At 40.9% G+C, this 24,791-nt stretch overlaps 1 pseudogene; it reads right to left on the bottom strand.

Moving 5' to 3' along the window:
• LOC121972819 overlaps nt 1-22,373 on the bottom strand; it is a 52,183-nt pseudogene extending 29,810 nt beyond the window's left edge.
• Nucleotides 22,374-24,791: the final 2,418 nt, after the last annotated feature.

Raw genomic sequence — 24,791 nt, forward strand, 5'->3', positions numbered from 1 at the left:
CACTGAGCCAGATGCAACTTGGAAAATACATGTCGACGGCTCGTCCACTCGGCAAGACAATAGGATTGGCATTTTGTTGATCTCACCGTGGGATGGCAAGATGCAGTTGTCCGTTCGTCTGGATTATCGAGCCACTAATAATGAAGCCGAATATGAAGCCTTAATAGCCAACTTACAAGCAACTTCGTATGTCATAACTACAAAAATCCTCATCCACTCGGACTCTCAGTTGGACACTCAGTAGCTATCAGGGATGTTCGAAATAAATAGCTCCTGACTCAAGTTATATGCAACAGCTTTCGAGAAGCTGAAGGCAAATTTCCAAGAAGTCATTATACAGAAGATCCCTCGAGCAGACAACCAGGCAGTAGACAAACTAGCTAAGTTAGCTAGTTCATTATCCCTGGTGGTGATAAGCTAGCCGATCGAGCAGGTCTCACTAGTGGTGCACATCAATTGGATGGAGGGGATCTCCTTTCCGAGTGACTGGAGGACACCACTGATTTAATTCCTCTGATCAAGAAGCACACCATCCGATCAAGAAGCAACTCAACTATTGAAAAAGAGGGTCAAACGATTTACACTGATCGGGGACCGGCTTTATAAGTGAGCTTTCTTAAGGCCGCTGCTCAAGTGTGTTGAATCAGAAGACATAGAGTACATCCTCCAAGAAGTATATCAAGCCTCCTGCGGAAGCCATCCGATCGGCCAATCACCAGCCCGAAAGATCCTTCTGATTGGATATTTTTAGCGCACGCTTCAAGCAAACACTACTTGGACAGTAGCCACCTATCTCTCATACCAAAAATATCACAACATCTTGCACCGACCTACCGATGAGATGAAGTCATCCGCAGTGTCTTTCCTGTTCGACCAATGGAGCATGAACTGTTGGATTGTGAGCTTCGCTAGAGGGGGGTGAATAGCGATTATAAATTTTTGAAAGAGTACGCAGCGAAAAGAACAAAAATGAAACAATGCTAACACGAAAACCTTTTACTTGGTTCGGAGCCTTTAGCGACTCCTACTCCAAGGCCCACACACAAGGGTTCTTTCGGTGGGCAATTCACTAGCAATTCGAAAGTTTAATTACAAAAGTATAAAAATGCTAATGAAAATAATGTCGACAGAAAGTGAAGAATAGAAAAAAAATAGCGCTTGGTTGGAGTGGCGTCGCAACGTCACAGGAGCACAGGAGAGCAGATCTTGAGTTCTGAGTTGTGTCTTTAGCTCCAGCCTTCACCCTCCTTATATAGGAGGTTTTGGGTGCTTGAATCCCTTCCGGACGCCTGGAATGTGACGTAGCTCAGCCAATCAGGAAGCTCCACGTGGTGACGTGCGTTGGGGATAGAATTTGCATTCCGAGCGATCGGATCCCTTCCGAGCACCCAGACTCCGGGTGTCCAGGTCCTTCCGGGCGCCTGGACCTCCGGGTGTCCGGATCCCTTCCAGGCGCCCGGACTCCATTTTTCAGCTTCTTCAATCCCTGCAAGAAAATGTTAGTCCGGAGCATAAAATACAAAATGTATATTCTGCAAAACAACGTGTTAGCACAGTTTATGATCAGAAAAAGAATAGTAATTAGATTTCGTCTCTCCAAGACCGGAATCTAGTCAAGATCTCGACTTAGAGTTCCGAAATGGTTCTAAGTCGGATCGGCGCCTAAGTTCCCTTCCCAGGAACGCGTCCTCACAGTCACTCCTCTAAGTGACTTAGCTTCACCTACCTTCTAGACATCCGGTCAGTTCTTCGACCCGTCTGGACTTCGTGCCAGATATTCGGTCAGCCCGTCAACCTAGCTGGACTTCGTGCCAAACGTCTGGTCAGTCGGTCGACCCGTTTGGACTTCGTGCCAGCTATCCGGTCGGCTCGTCGACCTAGCTAGGCTTCATGCTAGACATCCGGTCAGCTCGTTGACCTGTCTGGACTTCTCCTGCACACTTGGTCAGAGTGTTAGATCATAAACAAAACTAACTTAACTTATTTTTTCATTCATCAAAAACTGGGTTAGACCGTTAGTGATAACCGCACCAACAATCTCCCCCTTTTTGATGGAATAATAACCAGGTTAAGTTAGTATAAAATACAAGTAAAATAGGTATTAACAGGTTTTTAAGTTAGTTTTTATTTTCAATTTGTTTTAGCTAACTTAACCACCTAACCCTCCCCCTTTGACATTCATCAAATATATAGATCAAATAAATAGAATAATTGCAAGAAGGAACACAATAATTCAAATTCAAAAGTCAGATTGACTGGGGGGAGTTAAATGTCAAAACATAGACAATTAAACTTTATCTTTTAACTTTTGTCAAATTGCTAAATTTTAAAACAAAATAGCTAAGTTTTGAGAAAATAACTAATTTTATAAAATAGCTAACTTTTGAAACATACTTTTCAAACATAAGTTTTATAAAGATAATTTTATAAAAGTAAGATTTTCGAAATCAAGTTGATAGTAATTTATAAAACTCACTTTGCAAAAATTCAGATTTTCAAAACTAAGTAAAGTTAAGTCAACTTTAAGCTGGATCCAATTTTTAAAATTTTCAAAATTAAGTTTATAGTAATTTACACAACTAATTTTAGAAAATTTAGCTTTTAACTTTTCAAAGTTTAAGTAAAAATCGAATTTTCAAATTAAGTTTTGAATCTAATGATTAATTTTTAACTCTAAGTTAGATCCAATGTTCAAGATTAACTTTTAAAACCAAGTAAAAACTTTTTAAGATCCAAATATTGTAAAAACTTAGTTTTATAAAAGATAGTTTTACAACTTAGGTTTATTAACTTAGATTTTCAGAGATAATAATTCTTTGAGTTGGTAGAGTTCAACTTTCAAATTAAATTTTTAAAACTAGGTAAATTTTGATTTTCAAAAATGACTTGCAAAACTGAGTTTGTAAAATCTAGTTTACATAACTTCAGTTGTAACATTTGAAATTTAAAACCAACTTAGTTTTTAAAAGAAACAGACTTAGAATATTTTTTTTAAACAATGATTTTAAAGTAAATAATTAGATCTTCCCCCTGAACTTGACATTAGAACTAATGTCCAACCAATTAGTTACTTACTGATTATCAGAAGATAACAGTTTTCACTTGGTTAGTCAGGTTAAGTTTAATTGTTATCAATTAGTGTTTGACTAAACTGAATAACTTAACCTGATCAATGTCTGTTTAGTATTTAATGCCCAAACTTTTATCGATGCACTGAAATAAACATCTTAAGTCCAGACAATTGGCCTATGCATCTCACCCCTTTCTATGTTTGTCAATCACAAGGAATGTAAGCCTAGGGTGTTGGTGAGATGCTTAAGTACTAGTTCTATGGGTACATGATTTCTAAGGAATTTGAACTAGTCTAAGGCTAAAACTGTTTTTGAAATTTTAAAAATAGGAAAGTTTTGAAAATTAAAACAATTTTAACCTAGAATTTAAAAAATTTATTTTTGAAAATAATTTTAAAATTTTGAAAATCCTAGTTTATTAAGCACATTCCTAATTTTCTATGTAGATTGTTAAATTCACTTTCAGGGAGAGGTTTGGTGAATATGTCAACTAAATTTGACTTGGACTCAATGTACTTGAGTTCAATGTCGCCTTTAGTAACATGATCCTTGATAAAGTGGTACCTAATTTCAATGTATTTGGTTCTTGAATGATGCACAATATTTTTTGTTAAATTAATTGAACTAATATTATCAATTAAAACTTTTACATTTGTAAGGTTTAAATTAAAATCTTTTAGGGTGTGCATCATCCATAATAGTTGTGCAACGCACTCTCCTATAGCTATATATTCTGACTCAGTTGTAGATAGAGCAACACAGTGTTGCTTTTTACTAAACCAACTAACAAGTGATGGACCTAGTAGTTGACATCCACCACTTGTGCTTTTATGGTCTAACTTACATCCAGCGTAATCTGAGTCAGAATATCCTATTAAGTCAAAATTGTTAGTTCTAGGATACCAAATTCCTACATTTGTTGTTCCTTTAAGATATCTAAAGATTCCTTTGACTTGAGTCAAATGAGATTCTTTAACACAGGTTTGGTATCTAGCACACATGCTAACTGCAAATAAGATATTAGGTCAACTTGTAGTTAAGTACAGTAGACTACCTATTGCACTCCTATAGTATTTTAAGTCAACTGGTTTTCCATTGGGGTCATCATCTAGGATTGTGTTTACTGCCATAGGAGTTTTTATTTCTTTAGTATTTTCCATTCTAAATTTTTTAAGTAATTCTTTAATGTATTTTTGTTGATAAATATAGTTTCCTTCATTTGTTTGTTTGATTTGTAATCCTAAAAGGTAAGTCAATTTACCTACTAAACTCATTTCAAACTCGTGTTCCATTAAACTTGTAAATTCATCTAAAAATTCTGAATTTGTTGACCCAAAGATTATATCATCTACGTAGATTTAGGCTATAAAAATGGCCTCTTTTATTAACTTAATGAAAAGGGTTGGGTCAATTTGACCTTGGTTGAACCCTTTAGAGATTAGGTAAGAAGTTAGTCTTTCATACTATGTCCTAGGTGCTTGCTTAAGTCCATATAAATATTTTTTTAATTTAAAGACATAGTTAGGGTGTTCTAGACTTTCAAACCCAGGTGGTTGTCCTACGTAAACTTCTTCTTTTATTAGTTCATTTAGGAAGGCAGATTTAACGTCCATTTGATACAATCTGAACCCTTTATGGGTTGCATAACTAAGTAACATTCTAATGGACTCTAATCTGGCTACTGGGGCAAAAGTTTCATCATAGTCAAGTCCTTCTACTTGACTAAACCCCTTAGCAACTAGTCTGACTTTATTTCTAGTAATTTCCCCAGTTCTACTTAATTTGTTTCTAAATACTCATTTTGTTTCTATTATTTTCTTATTTTTAGGTGGTGGTACTAAGTCCCAAACCTCATTACGCTCAAATTGAGCTAGTTATTCTTGCATAGCTATGACCCAGTCTGGGTCAAGTAGGGATTTAGCTACGGTTTTGGGCTTAATTTTTGAGATTAAAGATATTTGACTTAGGTTTTTAAAGGATAACCTAGTTTGTACCCTTGGTCTGGGTCACCAATTATTTGATCAGTTGGATGATTTGGATTAACTCTCATAGTTCTAGGAGGTTGACTCTCTTGAGGTTCTTCTTCTTCATGATTTAGGAGTTGATTGGTTCCTTCTTGATTGCCTTGAATAAACTCAATTGGCTAGAGTTGGGTTTGTCCTAGGGTTTCTTTGGATTCCTCAAATTTTATGTTTGTGGTTTCCTCAATTCTTAATGTAACTTTATCATATATTCTGTAACCCCTACTATTTAGTAAATATCCTACAAAGATTCCATTTTCTACTTTAGAAGCAAATTTTCCTAAGTGTTCTCTTGTATTTAGGATGAAGGCTAAATACCCAAATACTTTAAAATATTTTATATTGGGTTGTTTATTATAATATATTTCAAAAAAGATTTTATTATGTCTTTTATTTAGTGTTGTTCTATTTTGTACATAGCAGGTTGTACTAACAGCTTCTGTCCAAAAATATTTAGGTAGATCATATTCATTTAACATAGTTCTAGATGCTTTTAGTAGAGTTCTATTCTTTTTTTCTACACTTCCATTTTGTTGAGGGGTTTTAGGACACGAAAATTCGTGATGATATCTGTTTTCAAGACAGAATTTGTTAAAGTTATGATTTTTAAATTCTTCCCCATTGTCACTCCTAATTCTTTTAATCTTAAGATCTTTGTCATTTTCAACTTGTTTACAAAAATTTGTAAAGATTTCAAAATTTTCATCTTTATTTTTTAAAAATTTTACTCAAGTGAACCTAAAATAGTCATCGATTATTACTAGATAATATATGTTGGGATCTTAGATGGCTAGAGGGGGGGGGTGAATAGCCACTTTAAAAACTTAAGCAGAGAGTTCTACACAGAAACTAGTTAGCACAGCGGAATAAGCAAACTAAAACAAAACGAAAACCAGCACACAAACACTGATACACAGATTTACGAGGTTCGGGGATAACTTGCCCCTACTCCTCGGCGTGTCCGTAAGGTGGATGACTCCTTGATCTTCGGTAGATCGCACCCCGGAAGAATTCCGGCTAAAGATCCTCCTTCTAGGTGGAGTAACCTTCCCACAAAGTCTCAAGAAATATCTAAGTTAAAGCACGATACTTATAGAAGCTCGGTGGCAAAGGAGAATAAAAATGCTTACAACCACGCGAGGATCAGTAGCAGAACAGAGATCGCAGTTCACTCGAGAGCTCAAGAACTTCGCACAACAGCACAGACTTTTCTTTCAAGCTTTCTTGTTGTTGTTCTGTTCTCTCCTCTCGCTGTTTTCTATTGCTTCTCAAACCTGATCTCTACTGTCACCGATCTGGTCCAAAACTGCGCAAATCAGCGCTGCAGCCAATCCCTCTTCCTCCTTACCTGGTTCTCTGAACTCACACCAATGATATCACAGTCATCACTGGCGTCTTCTGAGCTCGAACCAATCCGCAGGAGACAAGCAGATTGCAGCCAGATCACAGCAGTATCCGTTGATGCCTGAAATGCACCATGCGCCGCTGAAACCAGCAGAAAGACCATTTGTCGCATTCCTCTTATGAACTTAATTTGAAATTAGGCTTGGAATGATACCTGTTAACCTGCAAACTCAAAAGCTAACAGCACAGAGGATTATATCACATAAATGAATGAGGTATATCAAAAGCGTGAAGGAATCGGCGTCTGAACAAATCGAGTGTGTGGATCGGTCACGGGCCGATCACGGTCTATGGACCGATCGGCAGCGGCACGATCGGCTCGATCGATCGATCGCGAGGACCGATCAGTTAGTGTGGATCGGTCCCGCACCGATCCACCCTTCTCTTCTGCGGACTCTTCTCCCGATCGGTCTCACGACCGATCAGTTACCTCGTGTGCTGCCGAGTGTTTTCGATCGATGCGCAACCGATCGATTTCACTCGATGTGCTCTTGGTGTCATCGTCGGTCATCGCCGATCCATGGAACTCGATTTCCTGGATCGGTCGCCGCCGATCCAGCGATTCATGTGTCCTGGATCGGTCTGCAACCGATCAATGTGCCATGGAATGTCCACTTAGGACCCTCTCGACCTAATCCGGAGAACGAGCTACCGTGCCCTCTTCGAGTCCATCAGGTCCAGAGAACGAGCTACCGAACCCTCTCCGAGTCCATCAGGTCCAGAGAACGAGCTACCGAGCCCTCTCTGACTTCGCATGCCAAGTTTCCTTCTTGGACTTTTCAACACCAGATGTCCGATCACCCTTGATCCATCTGGATTTTTCCTTGCCTGGCTTCCTCACCAGGATTTGTACCTAGCTTCACTCACTAGGGTTTTCACCTGGCTTCACTCACCAGGATTTCCAATCTGCCTGGCTTCACTCACTAGGACTTTCCAACTGCCTAACATCCCAGCTAGGACTTTCTCAATCAGGTCAACCAAGTCAACCTAGATTAATAATCAATCTGAGTTAAATATTTGATACAAACTTAAATCAGTGTTAACAGCAAAACAACATCCAGGTCAGACTGTATCAACAATCTCCCCCTTTTTGTTGTTTGACAACACGATTTAAGTTTAGATCAGAAATGCTCATATACCCATATTTTTTTGGGAAATCAGGATCCTCCCCCTAAGACGGATACACCACCAAGTCAATGACGGGAATCAAGATCCTTCCCGTTATCCTCTCCCCCTAAAATCAAGCTTTCATACATTTCTAAACTTAGGTATCCTCTCCCCCTTTGTCAAACACCAAAAAGGTGCGAATAAGGTAAGATAACTTAAAGAACTCCCCCTTAACCCTTACTGTCTGTTCCTTAAAGTACTTAGAATCCCCTCTAAGTGTATTATAAGACAGTAATAAGGAAATAAAGAACAAATAAGACATGCAAGTGAACAGCATATTAATAACGGATAGAAAATGAAACATAATAAAGAGCAAGCAAATATAAAACTGAGTAGCATAAATACATGAGTAGCATCAGAAGTGCAAACAACCAGGTCAGACATAAAGACTAACAAATAACATTCAAAATACATACAGTCAATAAACAAACTGTATCAATCAATATCCTCACACTGAGGAACATCACCATCATCGGCAGGAGGGGTGAAATCCTGAGGCGGCACGCTGGAGGATGGATAGCCTGGGTAAGACTGCGGAGGCGGGTAGCGTGCCATCCATCCGAGTAGCAACTGCTGTGTCACCACCTGATGACTGCGCATATCATCGAAGCGCTGGTCAATATGCCCGCGCAGGTCATCGTAGCGCTGGTCTATCCGAATACGCAGGCCATCCAGCTCAGCAGATATCATCTCATCGTGCTGATCAAAGCGTCCCTCCAGCTCGGCGATCTGCCAGCGCAAATCAGGATCGGCCTCTCCATCGTCAGCAGCAGGAGGAGCAGCAACAGGAGCAACCTGTCGTGGAGGTCCCCGTGGTAACTCACCCAGTGCTCTCCCATCCTTCCACCGAACATCCCCATTTTGCCCTATGATGCCAGACTTGGAAAATGCCCGTTTCCCAAGTCGGCAATCCTGCCTGACCATTTTGACTATTCTACCCTTAGAGACATCAACCTGAAGGGTCTCGAGCCAATCAGTAATTATATGCCCATAAGGCATATAAATAGTGGAGCCGCTAGGCTTAGAATATGATATGATCGAGGAGTAGATGCTCGACATGATTTCAAAATCGAGACGTCGACGCAAACCATAAAGCATAAGACAATGATATGATCGGATCTCAGATAATGGTTTAGATGTGATAGGTAGAAGGCAGTTCGTGACAATCTTAAAAAGAATGTAGTCTTGAGGAGATAATCTCAAGGCTGCAAAAGTAGGGAAGTCAACATCTAGCTCATCTAGTCCATCCGGTCTAGGTTGCCTGAAGAAGTACTCATAAATATCGTCAGGTGATACATCAAGTGGAGGAGGTAGTGACTCTGGTAAATCAGGATACAAGGGAAAAGGATCTCCTGAACACATACGGCAACCTAGATACCCAAAGAATTCTCTGATGGAGAAATCGATACTTCTTTTAGCGACTCGAGTGTTATAAACACCATCATGGTTTTGATGAAGGTTGTTATAGAATTCAGATATTAGGTCAAGATTGATGTCCCTTTCTAGGTAGACTACTGAATCAAGCTTATAATAGGCTAGGGTTTCGGATACAGAGGGACAAAATTCATCCATCCACTTTCGATCCACAGATCGACATGGAAGCAGCTTGAATGTCCTCTGTTGAAATGCTTGCTCAAACTGGCGGTTTGGGAATCTACTGGAACTAGCTGGTTGGGGTCGAGAGGGTGCATGGGACTTGGATTTCTCAGCTGGGGACTTAGAAGAACCCTCACCGGCTGCTTTCTTCCTAAATAGATAAAGATTTGGACACGGTCGGGGCAAATGGGAGTCCACGGGAGCCACACAGAGAGAACCGAGACAACACACATAGAGAAACTGTGAAAAGAAGCTAAAATGCTAAGAATGAACAAATCTCGGGAAGAAGGAGAGTTACCTGGGCGCCATTTGAGGTTTTCGGAGAGGATGAAGAGAAGAGTCGGGACTGAGGAGGGGTTCGGCTAGGGTTTCGGCGTGAAATGAGAGAGTGAGGGATGGGGAGAAGTTAAAAGAGGGTCAGAAGATCAGAAGATCGGACGGCTGTCCGATCAGGAGAAATCCTGACCGATCAGGGAACGTCCTGATCGGTCAGGGAATTCCCGGATCGGTCGTTGAGACCGATCAGGGAGCCTCGCGTGCCATATCCTCCTGATCGGTCGTGGAGACCGATGATCGGACTCTGGACCGATCAGAGAGTCTCCTGATCGGTCGTGAGACCGATCAGTGTCTGATAATTCAGATTTCTGATATCTGAATTCGAGCAACTGATTTCGCATTCGTTTCTCTCGAAATTTTGAAACTTCCAAGTTCAGAACCTAGGATCCGGAGAGCCCATAGAACAGATTCAGTGATACCAATGAATATTTTCTAATGATGAGCTCTAATGGTTTGGAATTATTAGGGCTCGAACCTTTTTCAGACACATCATAACAGATGTGCTGAATAAGTTTACTTTGTTTGCTTGTTTGTTGAAACTATGATTTATAGTGAAACAAGTACCCAGGCTATCGGTTCAAAATATCTCCTTGTTATGAGTAGTTCCAAGTTTGTCAAAATATATATATTTTTTTTTTACTAACTTGTCCTAAATTCAAACAGGAAGGTATCAAGCAATGGTATCAATCAACACAACAAGGTTAGAGAATTTCTAGACATAGGTCCAACCAAGATTCCTTGGTTGGAATATATGAGTAAGATCTGGGAACCAATTACACATGAATTGTGTAAAGGTCTTCCCCATACTCAATCTATATCTCTTCAACCTAATTATTCAAGGGATGCATGATACATTTTGAATAATTTGGTTGATCCTAGCATCTCACCCCATTTCTAGCAAACAAAAATATTTTGTTAAACCTTATAATTTGTGTGAGATGTTCCCAAGTTGCCCAAAATCATTCCCAATTTCTCTTGTCATTTTAATTTGTCCTTATTGATCATTATGAAGTCCTAAGGACCTAAGGAGCCAAACACATTCCCAACTCCCTCCTTAAATGACTAAATTCATTCTCCGGAAGGGGTTTGGTGAAAATATCAGCTATATTTGACTTTGACTCAACATATGTGAGTGCAATGTCTCCCCTAGCTACGTGATCTCTTATGAAGTGATGACGCACTTCAATGTGTTTGGTCCTCGAATGATGGACTGGATTTTTAGTTAGGTTGATCATGCTAATGTTGTCACATAGCACTTGTACACCCTTATAAGAAAGTCCATAATCCTCTAGGGTGTGCATCATCCACAACAACTGTGATACACTCTCTCCCATGGCAATATATTCGGCCTCGGTCGTGGAGAGAGCAACACAATGTTGCTTCCGACTCGACCAACTAACTAAAGATGAACCTAAAAATTGGCAGCCCCCACTAGTACTTTTCCGATCCAATTTGCACCCAGTATAATCGGAGTCGGTATAACCTATCAAGTCAAAAGACTCAGTACGTGGGTACCAAAGACCTACTCTAATTGTGCCTTTAAGGTATCTCAGAATTCTCTTAACGGCAATTAAATGAGATTCCTTGGCACAGACTTGATATCTAGCGCACATGCCCACAGCAAAAAGTATGTCTGGTCGACTAGCTGTGAGATATAGAAGACTACCAATCATGCTTCTATATTGCGTTAGATCAATTGGTTTTCCACTCTCATCATTGTCAAGGCGAGTGTTTGTAGCCATTGGAGTGGACACTTCCTTAGAGTCACTCATATTGAATTTTCTAAGCATCTCTTGAGTGTATTTTGTCTGATGGACATAAATTTCATCTCGAGTTTGTTTGATTTCAAGTCCGAGGAAGAATGTCAACTCTCCTACTAGACTCATCTCAAACTCACTTTCCATGTGAGAAATGAATTCATTCAAATAGCCCTTGTTATTTGAGCCACAAATTATGTCATCGACATACACTTGGGCTACAAAAATGTTTTCACCATCTCTACGCAGAAATAGTGTTGGGTCTATTTGGCCTCTTACAAAGCCCTTTTCTAATAGGTAAGTTGACAACCTTTCGTACCATGCTCGAGGTGCTTGTTTAAGCCCATAAAGAGCTTTCTTGAGCTTGTATACGTGGTTTGGAGCTTCGGTACTCACAAACCCCGGTGGTTGCTCAACATAGACCTCTTCTTTGATGAGACCATTTAAGAAAGCCGATTTAACGTCCATTTGATAGAGCTTGAAACCTATATGTGCAGCAAAAGCTAGCATCAAACGAATGGACTCTAATCGGGCCACGGGAGCATAGGTCTCATCATAATCGAGACCTTCGACTTGACTATAGCCCTTGGCTACAAGTCTTGCCTTGTTTCTTACAACTTCTCCCTTTTGATTTAACTTATTTTTGAAGACCCATTCAGTTCCAATAATGGTGGTCTTCTTAGGTCTAGGAACTAAGTCCCACACTTGGCTCCTTTCAAATTGACCTAACTCATCTTGCATAGCTAAGATCCAATCAGGATCGTGTAATGCCTCATCAACTATTTTTGGTTCAATCTCTGAAATCAATGCGACTTCATTAGACTCATTTCTAAAGAATGACCTAGTCCTAACCCCTTGTTGGATGTCTCCCACAATTTGGTCTTGGGGATGACTAGTGGCTAACCTAGACTGCCTTGGTGTTGGCGGTGCCTCATGAGTGGTCTCACTCGGCACAGGCAAGGACTCAATATCAGGCAAAGGATTAGATTGAGTTCTTTGTTGCCTTTGCTCATCAACATCAGAGTCAACTTCGACTCGTTCTTCATTTTGATCATTCAAACTTAGATTTCTAAGTTCAAATTGAATTTCTCCTACAACCCTTGGTTGATCATTTAAGTTAGGGATTTCTTCAAAAGCTACATCAGAGGACTCTTCAATCAATTTAGTCCTATTGTTGTAGACTCGATAGGCTTTGCTGGTAAAAGAGTACCCGACCAGTATCCCTTGGTCAGCCTTAGCCGTGAACTTCCCAAGATGATCCTTGGTGTTCAAGATAAACACCTTACAACCAAACACCCTAAGATGTTTAATTGTAGGTGGTTTGCCAAACCAAAGTTCATGGGGAGTCTTTCCTAAAAACCTATGTATTAAAACTCGATTTTGCACATAGCAAGCTGTATTCACAGCCCATAAGTAGCTCGGTAGTGAGTACTCATTGAGCATGCTTCGTGCAGCCTCTTGTAGGACTCGGTTCTTTCTCTCCACAACCCCATTTTGCTGTGGGGTCCTTGGAGTAGAGAACTCATGCCTATATCCCTTTTTTTGACAAAACTCTAAAAACCTATGATTTTGAAATTCCCCACCATGATCACTTCTAATGGTTTTAATTGTTGTCGATTTTTCATTTTCAGTTCTTCTACAAAAAGAGATAAAAATATCTATAGTTTGGTCCTTATGTTTCAAGAAGAAAGTCCATGTGTATCTAGTAAAATCATCAACGATTACCAAGCAATATCTACTTCCATTCAATGATATTACACTACTGCAATCAAATAGGTCCATGTGCAATAAATCTAAAGCAGTAGATGTACTTACAGTGTTTTTACCTTTATGAACACCTTTTGTTTGCTTACCCTTTTGACATGCATCACATAGTTTGGTCTTGTGGTACTTGATGCTGGGTAAGTCTCGTACTAATCCTTGGTTGGCCAACTTCCGGATGTTCTTCATGTTTACATGTGCCAACCTTCTATGCCATAGCCAAGACTCTTCTTCTTGCGACATGAAACACTTAATCAAAGCATTAGCAGCACTTTTAAACGATACTTGATAAATATTATCAACCCTTATGCCTACTAGTACCGTGCCAAGTGTGTCAATGTGTTTAACCAAACATTGACTTGAATGAAATTCAATTGTGTAACCCGTATCACACAATTGACTGACACTTAGGAGATTAAAAGTCATCCCCTTGACTAGAAGGACATTCTTGATATGGAAACATTCGGATATATGAATGTCTCCAACTCCTACAACCTTAAGGCTACCATTATTACCAAAAGACACATTACCTCTACTTTTGTTTTGAATGGTCATAAATTTGTCCCCGGTCATGTGCTTGGAGCATCCACTATCAACAAACCAAGTTGATAGATACTCCCCCTCGACCAATGCCTACAAGACACGGAAGATAGAGGTTTTAGGTACCCAAATCTTGGGACCTAATGCTTCTACAACGAAAGACCTAGGAACCCATGCCTTGGTCATACCTCTCCTAGTTCCATGAGCCCTAGAAACATGTAATCTACTAGTTTGAGTTCTAGACATTAGAGAAATGAAACTCGACTCCTTGGGTTGATACCCTAGCCCGGCCTTGTTGTAGACTGCCCTTTGGGCATTTAGAATCATGTCTAGAGTCTTAGAGCTAGTTGAGAACTTCTCAAGCATTTTCTTGAGTTTCTCAACCTCACCCTTTAAAGCCTTGTTCTCATCCTCAAGGACTTCTAGATGTAGGTCATCGACCTCATCTTCCCTAAGGGTCCTTAAGGTTTTTACTTCTTCTTTTAACAATTTATTTTCCGTTTTTGACTTTTTAAGCAATGTAGATAAGTGAGTGATAGTCTTATAACACTTTTCTATATGAGAAGAGGTTACCTCTTCATCATCCGATGATGATGAAGCCGCGGTTGAAGCGTCGCTCGAATCTCCCTCACTTCCGGAGTCCGAAACCTCCCTTGCCATGAGTGCTAATTGTCGTGTGCTCTTTTCCATCTTCTCTTCTTCCTCCGATGAGCTTGATGAGGACTCATCCCAAGTGGCCTTGAGAGCCTTCTTCTTCTTGACTCTTTCCTCCTTCTTTTTGGCTCGTTCCTCCTTCCTCTTTAATTTCGGACACTCGCTCCGAATGTGTCCTTTCTTGCTACACTCATAACATATAACATTAGATTTATCAAAATTTTGATCATTAGTTTTACCTTTTCCTTTGTATCTTCGGCTTCTTCTCATAATCCTTCTTACGAAGTTCGCCATCTCACTTGATGATGATCCACTTTCATCATCGGATTCGGAGGAAGAGGTGGATGAGGAAATCTCCTTTTCCTTCTTCTTTTCCTTCTTCCTTCTTCCCTCCTTGCTCTTTGGTCCTGCAAATAAAGCAATACCCTTCTCTTTTTGACCTTTGTTAGCAAGCTCATGAAGTTCCATCTCACAGAAAAATTCATCTAGTTTAACAATGGAAAGATCCTTGGATACTTTGTAGGCATCTACCATAGATGACCACAAGGCATTCCTAGGAAAAGATTTAAGAGCGTACCTTACTAGATCGCGATTCTCCACTCGTTCGTCCACAGAGTGTAGACCGTTGATGATCTCCTTGAATCTCCCATGAAGTTCACTTACCGTTTCATTGTCCTTCATGGTTAGATTTTGGAGTTGATTCAAGAATAGGTCCCTCTTGGCAATCTGAGAATCTCGAGTTCCCTCTTGGAGCTCGATGAGTTTGTTCCATAGGTCTCTTGCACTCGAGAACGGACCTACCTTGACGAGTTGGTCCTTGGCGATTCCACATTGCAAGGTGACCATGGCCTTGGCATCGGCTTGTGCTTTGCGGAGTTGTTCGGTAGACCACCTTGACGAATCGAGTTCCTTACCTTCTTCATCCTTTGGTGGTGTGAAACCCTCCTTGACTGAGAACCACATGGCAATGTCGGTCTTGAGGTAATACTCCATGCGACCCTTCCAATATTGAAAATCTGCTCCTTCGAAGTAGGGTGGTCGATTTGTGCTAAAGCCTTCCTTCATAGCCATCCTTGTTTGCTCTTTTGGGTGTTAATCCGAATCAAAGAGCCCCTTGCTCTGATACCACTTGTTGGGATCTTAGATGGCTAGAGGGGGGGGTGAATAGCCACTTTAAAAACTTAAGCAGAGAGTTCTACACAGAAACTAGTTAGCGCAGCGGAATAAACAAACTAAAACAAAACGAAAACCAGCACACAAACACTGATACACAGATTTACGAGGTTCGGGGATAACTTGCCCCTACTCCTCGGCGTGTCCGTAAGGTGGACGACTCCTTGATCTTCGGTAGATCGCACCCCGGAAGAATTCCGGCTAAAGATCCTCCTTCTAGGTGGAGTAACCTTCCCACAAAGTCTCAAGAAATATCTAAGTTAAAGCACGAGACTTACAGAAGCTCGGTGACAAAGGAGAATAAAAATGCTTACAACCACGCGAGGATCAGTAGCAGAACAGAGATCGCAGTTCACTCGAGAGCTCAAGAACTTCGCACAACAGCACAGACTTTTCTTTCAAGCTTTCTTGTTGTTATTCTGTTCTCTCCTCTCGCTGTTTTCTATTGCTTCTCAAACCTGATCTCTGCTGTCACCGATCTGGTCCAAAACTGCGCAAATCAGCGCTGCAGCCAATCCCTCTTCCTCCTTACCTGGTTCTCTGAACTCACACCAATGATATCACAGTCATCACTGGCGTCTTCTGAGCTCGAACCAATCCCAGGAGTCAAGCAGATCGCAGCCAGATCACAGCAGTATCCGTTGATGCCTGAAATGCACCATGCGCCGCTGAAACCAGCAGAAAGACCATTTGTCGCATTCCTCTTATGAACTTAATTTGAAATTAGGCTTGGAATGATACCTGTTAACCTGCAAACTCAAAAGCTAACAGCACAGAGGATTATATCACATAAATGAATGAGGTATATCAAAAGCGTGAAGGAATCAATAACAAATCGAGTGTGGATCGGTCACTGCCGATCACATGCTGGACCGATCAGCAATACGGCGATCGGTCGAGTTATCGATCGATCGCGAGGACCGATCAGATTGAGTGTGGATCGGTCCACGCACCGATCCACCCCTTTTCTCTTCGCAGACTCTTCTCGATCGGTCTCACGGCCGATCAGTTACCTCGATGTGCTCGAGTGTTTTCGATCGATGCGGGACCGATCGATTTCACTCGATGTGCTCGGTGTCATCGATCGGTCATCGGACCGATCCATGGAAGGCTGGATCGATGCAGCCGATCCACGGATTCTCACCGATCGGTCTACCGACCGATCCAATGTGCCATGGAATGTTCACTTAGGACCCTCTCTGACCTAATCCGGAGAACGAGCTACCGTGCCCTCTTCGAGTCCATCAGGTCCAGAGAACGAGCTACCGAACCCTCTCCGAGTCCATCAGGTCCAGAGAACGAGCTACCGAGCCCTCTCTGACTTCGCATGCCAAGTTTCCTTCTTGGACTTTTCAACACCAGATGTCCGATCACCCTTGATCCATCTGGATTTTCCCTTGCCTGTCTTCCTCACCAGGATTTGTACCTAGCTTCACTCACTAGGGTTTTCACCTGGCTTCACTCACCAGGATTTCCAATCTGTCTGGCTTCACTCACCAGGACTTTCCAACTGCCTAACATCCCAGCTAGGACTTTCTCAATCAGGTCAACCAAGTCAACCTAGATTAGTAATCAATCTGAGTTAAATATCTGATACAAACTTAAATCAGTGTTAACAGCAAAACAACATCCAGGTCAGACTGTATCAATAATATAAACTTCCATTTATTGATTTGACCCGATGGGAGTCGAATAGGTCTAAGTGTAGGAGTTCTAATATTGAGCTAGTTTGTGATTGATTAGTTGGTTTGTGAGTGGATTTTGTTTGTTTACCTTGTTGACAAGCATTACATATGGTTGAGTTTAAGTTAGATAATTTTGGCAATCCTCTAACTAATCCATTTAATTTTCTTATATTTATGAAATTTGTGTGTGACATGCTTCTATGCCATAACCAAGTTTTTTCTTTTTGTGTTAAATAACACTTAATTGAAGAAGTGGTTAAGTTAATTTCATAGATGTTGTCTTTTCTAAAACCTTTTAGACTTATAGTAGGATTATCTAGATGTTTGATTAAGCATTCTGTAGATAAGAACTTAACCTTATACCTAGTGCCACACAATTGACTTATACTTAGGAGATTATATTTGAAATTTTCAACAAGTAAAACATTTGTAATAATAAAATTAATTTTTAATTCAATATTACCTATACCAATTACCTTGAGTTTGTCATTGTTTCCAAAGGCAACTGTTCCTAAGCTTTTGTAAGTGAGTTGAGTGAATTTGGTGTGATCTCCAGTCATATGTTTGGATCAACCATTGTCTAAAATCCACTTAGTTTTCTACAATAGGTAGAAATTAAAGTTAGTCTAAATTTTAGCCTTAGAGTCATTCTTTAAATTTTTTAAAAAAATTAAGTTAATTTAATTTATTTAAGTTTAGAAATATATATAAAAATAATTTTTTAAAGTTAATTTTAAATAAGTTTTTAAGTTTAATTTTAAAATAAATTTTAAGTTTTAAAATAAGTTTTTAAGTTAGTAATAAAATTTGTAAGTTTAAAATAAAATTTTAAGTTTAATTTTAAAATAAAATTTTAAATTAATAATAAAATTTTTAAGTTTAATTTTAAAATAAAATTTTAAGTTAAAAATAAATTTTAAGTTTTAAAATAGATTTAAGTTTAAAATAAATTTTTAAAGTTAATTTTAAAATAAAATTTTAAGTTAATAATAAAATTTTTAAGTTTAATTTTAATTTTAATCCTTAGTCATCTCACTCGATCTAAATTGTCAATCAGGGAATCCTATAATTTTGTGAGATGAATTAGATTCAATTTTAGGGTTTGGTTTAACTTTGTGTTAGATTCAGGTTTAGCTTTGAGCTCAACAAATAGACATTCTTTGAATAAACTTCTGGGCTATGGTGAGTCACCTGGACATCATTAGAGTAACCATGCCTTCGAGGTTTTCCAAATAGTCCTATCCACTGAACTTAATACAAAACCTTGGTCTAACTAGTTAAAATCCTTAAGAGGTAGCTTCGGCTAGTTTCACTTAGCCAAATGCACCAGGTCGAAGTCATATCTTCCTAGAGATGCATAGACTAAGCTTCCCTAACATACTATCATCCAAAACTTCACCAGTACAGTGGGTTAAGTTAAATTCGATCCCTTTTTAACTAATCCTAATTACCCTGCCGGGTATATTTGTTTGTGTTACCCTGTCGGGTAAGTTAGTTTTGGAGGTGCCAGCTATTCTGGAGCCTCCCCCTGCATTATTGGCCTTTAATTTAATTCTTAGTTTTAGGTTTAAGTCTATTTCTTTTATAATTAAATTTGGCTTGATGATATTCTGTGTTTTGGTTAGATTTTGAATTTCTTATTTTAGGCTTGTATTTAGGTTTTTGATTCGATTGATTTGATTTTATATAATATATTTTTTCTTTGGGTATGTAGTATTGGTTGAGTCCTACTTGCATGGTTAAGTACGCTTTCGGAACCCAAGCTTTATTTGATTGTTTGTGTTGGGTTATTAATGATTTAAATATTTTATTTGAGCTTGACTTATAGCCAAGTCTGGTTTTATTGTTAATTGCTTTTTTATTATTTAAGATTAAATCTAAATTCTTGGATCTTGTTGTAAATTTTTCTAACATTTCTTTTAATTTGTCAATTTCTAATTTTAGTGTCAAATTTTCTTCCTCAAGCGTTAAATCTTGAGTTGGATTATTATTTGTAATTTGTTCCTTGAGGTTTTGATTTTCCTCAAGGAGCAATTTGTTTTCATTTTCTAATTTAACTAACTTACTATTTAAATAAGAAATAATTTTAAAGAACTTTCTATTTAAATTTAGTTATACCTCTTTGGGACCTTCGGAAACGAGTACGGACTCGTGGCTCGATTCGGGTTCGGACCCGTCTTCCGATTCGTCCTCCAATTCTGCTTCGCGGGCCATTAGCGCGAGGTAACTCTGGTGCTTCTAATCTTCGGCCTCCGATTCTTCCGAAGACGAGTCGTCCCACGTCGCTGTGAGGGCCTTCTTCTTGGTTGTCTTTTCATTCTTCAACCTTGGGCACTCGTTCTTGTAGTGCCCCTTCTTATTGCACCCGAAGCACTTCACGTTCCTTGGTTTGGTTGGGGAGTTGATCTTCTACAGGTCCTTTTTGCTGAAGCTTTTCTTTCTCCTGGTGAACATTTTTCTTGCCAAGTTCACCAGGTGCTCTTCATCTTCAGAGTTCTGGTCAGAATCTTCTTCGAGTTTTGGTCAGAATCTTCTTCGAGTTCAAGCTTGTTCTTCTTTTCCTTGGAGGAACCTGCAAATAGAGCAATACCTTTCTCGGATCCAGCGTTAGTTTATTCATATAGTTCTAATTCGTAAAATAGTTCATCTAATTTTAACTTAGATAAATTCTTAGAAATTTTGTAAGCATCCACGATAGATGCCCACAAACTATTACGTGGAAACACGTTTAACGCATACCTGATTAGATCGTGGTTTTCCATCTGGTGGCCTATCGCGTGGAGTCCGTTGAGGATATCCTTGATCCTCGCGTGCAGCTGACTCGCTGTTTCTCCTTCCTGCATCTTTTTATTAAATACTCTATTTAATAACAAATCGTGTTTCGTTACCTTAGCGTCGCTGGTTCCTTCGTGTAGCTCGATCAACTTGTCCCATAGCTCTTTCTCGTTCTGGTGCGATCCTACCCAGTTCAGCTCTTCCCTTGTCAGTCCGCATTGTAGCATGTTGATTTCCTTGTTCTCCGTCGACGATTTCTTCTTCATGTCCGGAGTCCACTGTTCCAGGTCTAGTGGATTTCCGGAGTTGTCAACTGGTGCTTTGTAGGCTTTTGTGATGCTGAACCATTGGTCGAAGTCTGTCTTCAGGTAGACTTCCATCCTTTTTTCCAGTACGGAAAATCGTCCCCGTTGAATAGGGGAGGACGTATTGTGCTGAAGCCTTCAATCTGAGACATGATGACCCTGCACACAATAAAGCAACTACACAAGCAAAGTCCCAAGACTTGGTCTTGGATTTGGATTAGTAGAGCGGGAAAAATTAAGAATAATAAAAGGAACTAAATTGGTGTTGCACCAAATCAGAAAAACTGAAAGCCGAAAAAAAATAAAAAGGAAAGTTTCACCCCCTGTCTGATTGGTGGTTGCACCAAATCAGAGCGGTACCTGCTCTGATACCACTTGTTGGATCGTGAGTTTCGCTAGAGGGGGGTGAATAGCAATTATAAATTTTCGAAAGAGTACGTAGCAGAAAGTACGAAAATGAAACAATGCTAACACGAGAATCTTTTACTTGGTTCGGAGCCTTTGGCGACTCTTACTCTAAGGCCTGCACACAAGGGTGCATTTGGTGGGCAATTCACTAACAATTCGAAAGTTCAATTACAAATTAAGTATAAAAATGCTAATGAAAATAATATCTACAGAAAGTGAAGAATAGAAAAAAAACAACGCTTGGTCGGAGTGGCGTCGCAACGTCGTAGGAGCACAGGAGAGCAGATCTTGAGTTCTGAGTTGTGTCTTTAGCTCCAGCCTTCACCCTCCTTATATAGGAGGTTCCGGGCGCCTGGAATGTGACATACCTCAGCCAATCAGGAAGCTCCATGTGGCAACACGCGTTGGGGATAAAATTTACATTCCGGGTGCCCGGATCCCTTCCAGGCGCTCAGACTCCGAGCGCCTAGGTCCTTCCGGGCACCTGGACCTCCGGGCGCCTGGACTCCATTTTCCAGCTTCTTCAATCCCTACAAGAAAATGTTAGTCCAGAGCATAAAATACAAAATGTATATCCTACAAAACAACGTGTTAGCACAGTTTATGATCAGAAAAAGAATAGTAATTAGATTCCGTCTCTTCGAGACCGGAATCTAGTCAAGATCTCGACTTAGAGTTCCGAAACGGTTCTAAGTTGGATCGACGCCTAAGTTCCCTTCCCGAGAATGCGTCCTCACAGTCACTCCCCTCCAGTAACTTACCTTCACCTACCTGCCAGACGTCCGGTCAGTCCTTCGACCTGTCTGGACTTCGTGCCAGCTATTCGGTCAGCCCGTCGACCTAGCTGGACTTCATGACAAATGTCCGGTCCGCCCGTCGACCCGTTTGGACTTCGTGCCAGCTATCCGGTCGGCCCGTCGACCTAGCTGGGTTTCGTGCCAGACATTCGGTTAGCCCGTCGACCTGTTTGGACTTCTCCTGCATACTCGGTCAAGTGTTAGATCACAAACAAAACTAATTTAACTTATTTTGTCATTCATCAAAATCTGGGTTAGACCGTTAGTGCTAACCACACCAACATGAACATCGTTAGACTATTCCCAATGGAAACCCTTCAGCGAAGATTCCTACTCGTCGAAGTAGATTATTTTTCAAAATGGGTAGAGGCTGAGCTGCTAGCAAAGATAACCGAACAGATGGTCATCAAGTTTATTTAGCAAAACATCTTGTGCCTGTTTAGCATCCCTCGTCAGCTCGTCTCGGAAAATGGGAGGTAGTTCGCCAGATGGAGGCTCAGAGAGTGGTACGAAGGTTATGACATTCAGCAAGCCTTCATCTCAGTGGCTTACCCCCAGAGCAACGGCCAGGTAGAAGTCACCAAACAGGAGTTCCTCAGAGGCTTACGGGCTCAGCTTGACCACATAGGAGGTATCTGGGTTTATAAACTCCTAGTGTCCTGTGGGCTCTTCGCACAACACCAAAGGAGGCGACTAGCATCACACCATTCCAACTGGTATACGACGGTGAGGCGGTGGTCCCCGTCGAGGTCGGAGTCGAATTTGACCGGGTGCAACTCTACTATGAGGGGAACGACGAGTGGATACTCATGGAGCTTGACTTGGTGGATGAAGTCCGGGATAAAGCCGTCATTCGGATCACGGAGTACAGACAATGAATGAAGTAAAACTATAATCGGAGGGTGATCCCAAGATCTTTCCATGTCGGTGATCTAGTGTGGAAAAGAATAAAGCAGTCAGAGACGTCACCAAGTTCGAAGCCTCGTGGGTGGGACCTTAAAAGGTCGTGCAGAAGCTTAGCTCGGGAGCCTACTACTTGCAGGACGAGGAAGGAAGAAAGCTCGAATAACCTTGGAGTGTGAACCATCTCCAACCCTATAGGGTCGGGTGAGAGGTGCTTGAGTAAATACATATGTACTTGTGTAAATGTATGCCTTGTGGATGTAGGAAGAGAATGAATAAAAATCCCAAGTGTCCCAAACTCTTATACCGATCGACCAAGTAAAAAGTCGAGCGACGACTATAAACTTTTGTCTATGCACATCAATGGTCGAGTGACGACCTTAAACCCTAGTCTCCGTCAACGATTGAGCGACGACCTTAAACCCTAGTCTCCATCAACGATCGAGTGACGACCTTAAACCCTAGTCTTCATCAACGGTCGAGTGGCGACCTTAAACCATGGTCTACATAAGTGGTCGAGCGGTGACCTTAAACCCTTTCATCATCAACCGTTGAGCGGCGATGTTAAACCCTCATCTATGCAAATCAACGGTCGAGCGACGACCTTAAACCCTTGTCATCATCAACCGTCTAGCGGCGACATTAAACCCTTGTCTACGTAAATCAACGGTTGAGCGACGACCTTAAACCCTGGTCTTCATCAACGATTGAGCGATGACCTTAAACCCTGGTCTATATCAGCGGTCGAGTGGTGACCTTAAACCCTTGTCGTCATCAACCATAGAACGATGACGTTAAACCCTCGTCTATGCAAATCAATAGTCGAGCGGCGACCTTAAACCCTTGTCGTCATCAACCGTTGAGCGGTGACGTTAAACCCTCGTTTACGCAAATCAACGGTCGAGCGGAGACCTTAAACCATGGTCTTCATCAATGGTCGAGTGGCAATCTTAAACCCTGGTCTACATCAGCAGTCGAGCGGTGACCTTAAACTCTTGTTATCATCAACCATCGAGCAGCAACATTAAACTCTCGTCTACGTAAATCAATGGTCGAGCGACGACCTTAAACCCTTGTCGTCATCAACCGTCGAGCGGTGACATTAAACCCTCGTCTACACAAATTGATGGTTGAACGACGACCTTAAATCTTAATCTTTATCAACGATCGAGCGGTGACCTTAAACCTTGGTCTACATCAGTGGTTGAGTGGTAATCTTAAACCCTTGTTATCATCAACCATCGAGCGGTGACGTTAAACCCTCATCTACGCAAATCAATAGTCGAACGACGATCTTAAATCCTAGTCTACATCAGGGGTCGAGCAGTTCCCTTAAACCCTGGTCTTCATCAAAGGTCGAGCGACGACCTTAAACCCTGGTCTTCATCAACGATCGACTGTGACCTTAAACCTTGGTCTACATCAGCGGTCGAGTGGCGATCTTAAACCCTGGTCTTCATCAACAGTCGAGCGGTGACCTTAAACCTTGGTTTTCACCAATGGTCTAGCGACGACCTTAAACCATAGTCTTCATCGACGGTTGAGCGGCGACCTTAAATGCAAGTTGACAAATCAACAGCCGAGCGACAACTATAAACCCAAGTCTACAATGACTATGTCTGATCGGCCTATCTTAAACTAAATCTATGACAAGAGTAGCCGATCGATGAGCATCTAAGCCAAGAATAAGGCTGGCCGGGACACATGCTGCTCTGAGAAGCAATAGTTTCTCTTGAAAAGGCCACTCAGTAGCATTGAAGTGATCGCTTTGCATCTCAGGGACTATTTAAGTCACCGATCGGTAGGCTATGGAGCCGTACTTAGAATTTTCCCATAAAATAGTAAATGGCTCATAGTCTTACTCAAGCCTGAACGGTAACACATGAATAAACAAGTGCCAAATCAAACAAGTGAGGAAATGCCGAACGGCGGTGCGAGGCGATGCTTCAATAAACATACTTGGACAAATAAAGGTACGCCGAACGAGCTAACTTGCACTAACACTTAGAAAATTTATACAAGATATCAAAGGGCAGTACAAAAAAGAGGCAAACTTCGTAAGAGGCGGGTTCACTTGAGATAGTCTAACATATCGTCGGGTAGCAACTCGATCAGCTTATCCCGGCTGATGACCTTGTTGGTTAGAGTGGTAGGGATATGGCCACCGTCCTTCAGCTAGTTGAGCATCCCATCGATGGCGAGGTTGAAAAGGTGAAGCGCCCGATCGATGAGCCAGTCATCGAAAGGGTTCGAGCGGAGGTAGCCCCACTTTATAAGCTCAAACCGGCTTGATTCGATGCCTTGATAAACCTCCAAAGCCGTGTGGGAGGCCTCTAATTCGGCTTTCATGGAAGCCAGCGGGCATCCTTAGCGCCCAACATTTCTTGCGGCACTGCTTGTTTAGCCGATTGACTCTCCTACTCAGCCTGCAGTGTTGC

This window comes from Zingiber officinale, chromosome 4A (assembly GCF_018446385.1).
Source record: "Zingiber officinale cultivar Zhangliang chromosome 4A, Zo_v1.1, whole genome shotgun sequence".
Classification (NCBI taxonomy): domain Eukaryota; kingdom Viridiplantae; phylum Streptophyta; class Magnoliopsida; order Zingiberales; family Zingiberaceae; genus Zingiber; species Zingiber officinale.